Source organism: Oncorhynchus clarkii, chromosome 2, assembly GCF_045791955.1.
Source record: "Oncorhynchus clarkii lewisi isolate Uvic-CL-2024 chromosome 2, UVic_Ocla_1.0, whole genome shotgun sequence".
Classification (NCBI taxonomy): domain Eukaryota; kingdom Metazoa; phylum Chordata; class Actinopteri; order Salmoniformes; family Salmonidae; genus Oncorhynchus; species Oncorhynchus clarkii.
The window spans coordinates 9,764,212-9,770,325 of NC_092148.1; the positions used below are offsets into that span (position 1 = coordinate 9,764,212).

A 6,114-nucleotide genomic window follows, 5' to 3' on the forward strand; every position below is an offset into this window, starting at 1 on the left:
CTTATTGATTAATTATTGGCAAGAGATTGAAGGTGCAGATGAGAAAGGGGGAGGGAGAGTAATTACTGTTGTACATTTTTAACAATGTTCACGATTTTACACGACAAGCTATGTCTTTTAATCTACGCTGAGCCTACAAAACATTAGGAACACCTTCCTAATATTGAGTTGCACCACCATTTTCCCTCAGATCAGCTGCAATTCGTTGGGGCATGGACTTTACAAGGTGTCAAGCGTTCCACAAGGATACTGGCCATGTTGACTTCAATGCTTCCCACAGTTGTGTTAAGTTGGCTGGCTGTCCTTTGGGTGGTGGACCATTTTTGATACACAGGAAACTGTTGTGTGAAAAGAACTGCAACGTTGCTGGGTTTAACACTCAAACCAGGGCGGCTGGCACGTCCTACCATGGCAAGTTTAAAGGCACTTCAATATTTACTCTTGCCCATTCACCCTTTGAATGCACACATACCCAATATGTCTCAAGGCTTAAAATCCTTCTTTAACCTGTCTCCTCCCCTTCATCTAAACTGATTGAAGTGGATTTAACATGTGACATCAATAAGGGATAATAGCTTTCACCTGGTCAGTCCATATCATAGAAAGAGCAGGTGTTCTTAATGTTTTGGACACTCAGTGTATATTATAGCATATTTGTATACTGCAGTGGAGGCACGTGGGAAGTGCTATGAGACGGGTTCATTGTAATGGCTGGAATGGAATAAATGGAATCAAACATATGGAAACTACATTTTTCACCCATTACAATGAGCCGGTTTTCCTATACCTCCTCCCACCAGCCTCCACTGATATATTGTAAATACTGTGCATTATTTTGAGTGGGGTATGAGAGGGAGTGTGAGAGACTAGGAACGATGAAGGGAGGGAGAAAAGTTATGAATGTGTTGGAGGCTCACCAGCAGGTCTGGCTGCTCCTCTGAACACGTTTTTACATTTCAATCATTTGGTAGATGCTTTAATCCAGAGCGATTTACAATTAGTGCATTCATCTTAAAGTAGCTTGGTGATACACATCACAATCGTATCAAATACATTTTCTCTCAACAAAGGATCAGCAAAGTCAGTGCTAGTAGGAAAAGACGTGTTTTTTGGGGGCGTCGTGAGCGTTATTTAAGATACTCTTCAAAGAGGCCCGGTTTCATGATGCGAGCTTCGACTGGAAGTTAGTGGAGTGTGCGGGGGAGCAGGGTGACATGAGAGAACCTGGGAAGGTTGAACACCAGGTGGGATGCAGCCTTCTGGATAAATTGCATGGCTTTGATGGCACAACCAGGGAGCCCAGCCAACAGCGAGTTGCAGTAGTCCAGATAGGAGAGGACAAGTGCCTGGATTAGGACCTGCGCCGCTTCCTGTGTGAGGAAAGGTCGTAGTCTACGGATGTTGTAGAGCATGAACCTACAGGAGCCAGTCACTGCTTTGATGTTTGCAGAGAATGACAGGGTGTTGTCCAGGGTCACGCCAAGGTTATTTGCACCCTGGGAGGGGGACACCGTGGAGTTGTAAACCATGACGGAGAGGTCTTGGAGTGGGCAGGCCTTCCCTGGGAGGAGTAGCAGCTCCGTTTTGTTGCGCTTGAGGTGGTGGGATCACATCCAAGCTGAGATGTCTGCCAGACACACAGAGATGCGTGTCGCCACCTGGGTGTCAGAAGGGGGAAGGAGAAGTGGTTGAGCAATAAAAGGAGAGCCCAAGTGAGGATATGACGGAGCCGAGTGACTTGGTGTAAAGAGAGAGAGTAGAAGGCCTAGAACCAAGTCTCACACAAACACTCTCTGGTGTGTATGCACTCACACAAACACTCTCTGGTGTGTACACACACCCATATTTAATGAGACTACAGACTTTAGACTGAGATAGCGTGTCCTATATTCGTGTCTGCGTTGTGGGCTGATCTAGAGATACCTTATCTACAGAGTAATACAGGTCATTACAACAGAGACTTTTTGTTGTCAACATTTACACATGTCTTTATTATGGTTCTGGCCCAGATGATGTGGTAGACCGTTGCGCCGCCCTGTGTTTTTTATTGGTCTAAGTCACTGCGTTGTCTTAGAACGTTGAGGCGTCACAACGGCACCGAGTTCGATCCCAGGCTGTGTTACAGCTGCCGTGACCGGGAGACGAATGAGGCGGCGCACAATTGGCCCAGCGTCGTCCGGATTAGGGGAGGGTTTGGCCCAGCGTCGTCCGGATTAGGGGAGGGTTTGGCCCAGCGTCGTCCGGATTAGGGGAGGGTTTGGCCCAGCGTCGTCCGGATTAGGGGAGGGTTTGGCCCAGCGTCGTCCGGATTAGGGGAGGGTTTGGCCCAGCGTCGTCCGGGTTAGGGGAGGGTTTGGCCCAGCGTCGTCCGGGTTAGAGGAGGGTTTGGCCCAGCGTCGTCCGGATTAGGGGAGGGTTTGGCCCAGCGTCGTCCGGGTTAGGGGAGGGTTTGGCCCAGCGTCGTCCGGATTAGGGGAGGGTTTGGCCCAGCGTCGTCCGGGTTAGGGGAGGGTTTGGCCCAGCGTCGTCCGGGTTAGGGGAGGGTTTGGCCCAGCGTCGTCCGGGTTAGGGGAGGGTTTGGCCCAGCGTCGTCCGGGTTAGGGGAGGGTTTGGCCCAGCGTCGTCCGGGTTAGGGGAGGGTTTGGCCCAGCGTCGTCCGGGTTAGGGGAGGGTTTGGCCGGCTGGGATGTCCTTGTCCCATCGCGCTCTAGCAACTCCATGTGGTGGGCCGGGTGCCTGCAAGCTGACAACGATCGCCAGTTGGACCGTGTTTCCTCAGACACGTTGGTGCGGCTGGCTTCTGGGTTAACGAGCAGTGTGTCAAGAAGCAGTGTGGCTTGACTTTCGCCACTCCCGTGTCCGTAGTGGAGTCGCAGCGATGGGTCAAGACTAACTATCAATTGGATATCAAAAAAGGGGTCAAATAAAACACAAAGGGCTCTATTTTATCAGATCCTTTTTAGCCGACATCTGCATAGCGCTTGTTTTGGCCGTGTCGGCGGTGGAACTGCATTAGGGTGGCAGGTAGCCTAGCAGTTAAAGCATTGGAACAGTCACTGAAAGGTTGTTGGTTCAAATCCCTGAGCCGACAGAAAAATCTGTCTGTGCCCTTGAGTAAAGCGCTTTAACCTTAATTGCTCCTGTAAGTTGCTCTGGATAAGAGCATCAGCTAAATGACTAAAGTGTAAATCCACAAGCAGCTCCTGGAATTATACCATTAATAGAAATCACATGCAGATTTGTTGGAACACTGAGTGTGAGATATAGATTAATCTACACCTTGATTAGGATGGTAGAAAACCTCATTATTCCATTTAATGATTTTTCAAATTGAGCATGATTATTTCTGTATAGCTTACACTTTCTGGTTCTGAACTTCTAACGTGAGTGGGGCGGGGGTGTGGCTTCGTGACAATGATCGCAAGAGCAGCTGTTCACTGTTTTAACTGGTCCAACCCAGCTCCACCTCCAACATGCCAAAACATTAGCTATGCAGGTGTCTGCTATCGCTTGATGTGATTTCATCCATATGGGCCTTAATATATAGTATATGGTGCAATCTAAAACGGCATATAATTAAAAAGTCCTACAGCTACTGCAAAGTAGTCTAATCTACATTCAAATTCCACGACAAAGATCCTATTAAATGACAAGAAACCCTCGATATTCACATATATTTAGGCCTACAGTTTATACACATTTTCTATATATCTTCCAAAATACATGCAAACAGACAAATGTCTCAATGTTTGTTTTCTTGGAAAGCTGAGTGTTAGAATATGATGCATTATCCATATTGCTACATTTACAACTTGCCTAAGTCCTAGCATCAACGGATTTCAGCCAGTGGATGGCTGTGGATTGATTGCATTTGTTTGTATGGAATGTTAATAATTGATGTAACTTTTATAGCGCTTTTCTTTTCAGAAAATGTCAAAGTGCATAAAAAGCAAACAACCAATATAAATTTAGATGGTAGAGATTGAATATTCCTTTGGCTTCGGATGAAAGGCTGGAATTTAAGGCAGTTTGGATTGAAAGGTGGCAGTGTTGCTTCAGGTGAAAGGCTGGGAGATGAGGCAGTTTGGATTGGAAAGGCAGTGTTGCTTCAGGTGAAAGGCTGGGAGATGAGGCAGTTTGGATTGGAAAGGCAGTGTGGCTTCAGGAGAAAGGCTGGGAGATGAGGCAGTTTGGATTGGAAAGGCAGTGTTGCTTCAGGAGAAAGGCTGGGAGATGAGGCAGTTTGGATTGGAAAGGCAGTGTTGCTTCAGGAGAAAGGCTGGGAGATGAGGCAGTTTGGATTGGAAAGGCAGTGTTGCTTCATGAGAAAGGCTGGGAGATGAGGCAGTTTGGATTGGAAAGGCAGTGTTGCTTCAGGAGAAAGGCTGGGAGATGAGGCAGTTTGGATTGGAAAGGCAGTGTTGCTTCAGGTGAAAGGCTGGGAGATGAGGCAGTTTGGATTGGAAAGGCAGTGTTGCTTCAGGAGAAAGGCTGGGAGATGAGGCAGTTTGGATTGGAAAGGCAGTGTTGCTTCAGGAGAAAGGCTGGGAGATGAGGCAGTTTGGATTGGAAAGGCAGTGTTGCTTCAGGTGAAAGGCTGGGAGATGAGGCAGTTTGGATTGGAAAGGCAGTGTTGCTTCAGGTGAAAGGCTGGGCGGTAAGGCAGTTTGGATTGGAAAGGCAGTGTAGCTTCAGGGGAGGGGGCATCGATGGTAGAGCCAGAGAGAAACAGACAGTCTGACAAACAGGCCCAGAGTGCTTCATCAGTACACCACATCTGCTTCTCCGACGGCCAGTTCCTCCATAGGACCCACTCCTCCGTAGCTACTGCTCCTCCACTGCCCAACATGTAGCACCCACCTAGGTGATGCCCCATCTGCTTCTCCGACGGTCAGTTCCTCCATAGGACCCACTCCTCCGTAGCTACTGCTCCTCCACTGCCCAACATGTAGCACCCACCTAGGTGATGCCACATCTGCTTCTCCGACGGCCAGTTCCTCCATAGGACCCACTCCTCCGTAGCTACTGCTCCTCCACTGCCCAACATGTAGCACCCACCTAGGTGATGCCACATCTGCTGAAAAGTTGAACTTTTTGGGAATATTGGCAGTTAATTAGAACAAATATTTGAATAATTTCACTTAAAATGGCTGGCTGTCTAGCTAGCTACTAAACATAATGTGCAGATAATCTTCAAATTCATTGTTTTACACTACCTTCACATCACACTGGCTGGACATGGTTGACCGACACCCTGACCAAAATGGCGTCATAAGACCATGTCCATTCTGGTATTCTAATTCCTAATTATATGGAAATATCTGTGCCATTAAGCAAAACATACAGAAGAAAGGTTTTAGCTATGTCTCTCTCACACAGAACAGTTGATTCAGGATGGGACAGCATTCATTTCACAGTAGGTCTAAGATGCAGTTTCAGTGTCCAACCTCACGGGAGCGTTGTTCTCACGTTTTTCATTTAGCCCTTTGATTACAATAAATGACCCTTTCTGTTTTCAAGCGTGACTGAATCCCGGCGTATCGATTCCCCTCTCCCCGCCAGGAGATTAGTCGATGCTCCGGCAGCAGGGATCGATACAGGCCAATCTAATCAAGCGGGTCGCTTACGAGGCCTCCCCAGGCCTCACACAATGTTACAGCATCAATCACCTTCTCTGCCCTCGCTCTGTGTCACTCCCGTGTCCCCCAACTTCACTGGTCTGGGTGTTATGGCGTGATTAGATTATTATTAATAAGAGCGACAATAAGATGAGATATTACAATTATAAAGGTAATGGTGTTAGATTGTGGGACTTGATAGGAGATTGTCTGGAATATGATGTAGGTATATTTGGAGTGATTACTTTATATTGGTTAAGATGCTTGTCAATTACAAATGTAGTGTGTGTGGCAGGTGTTCAGTATGTAATTATTTCAGAGAAGCAGGTGTCCACCTCTTCCCTAAGATCTACCCCATACCCTCTCTCTCTCATCCTCTCTCTCTCCTCCATCCTCACATCCCTCCCTTTCCTTCATGACTCCCTCTCCCCTGCTGACCGTTATTCCCTCTAGTCTTTAATGTTCAACTTTTAGAGTTTACCGTCTCATAAACAGG

At 47.5% G+C, this 6,114-nt stretch overlaps 1 long non-coding RNA gene across 1 annotated transcript; it reads left to right on the top strand.

Annotated features, from left to right (window-relative positions):
* Window positions 1-3,636: 3,636 nt before the first annotated feature.
* LOC139420918 (uncharacterized) lies at window positions 3,637-4,875 on the top strand. Its single transcript, XR_011635567.1, has 3 exons — window positions 3,637-4,112; window positions 4,378-4,430; window positions 4,696-4,875. It is a non-coding gene; the product is annotated as an uncharacterized lncRNA (long non-coding RNA).
* Window positions 4,876-6,114: the final 1,239 nt, after the last annotated feature.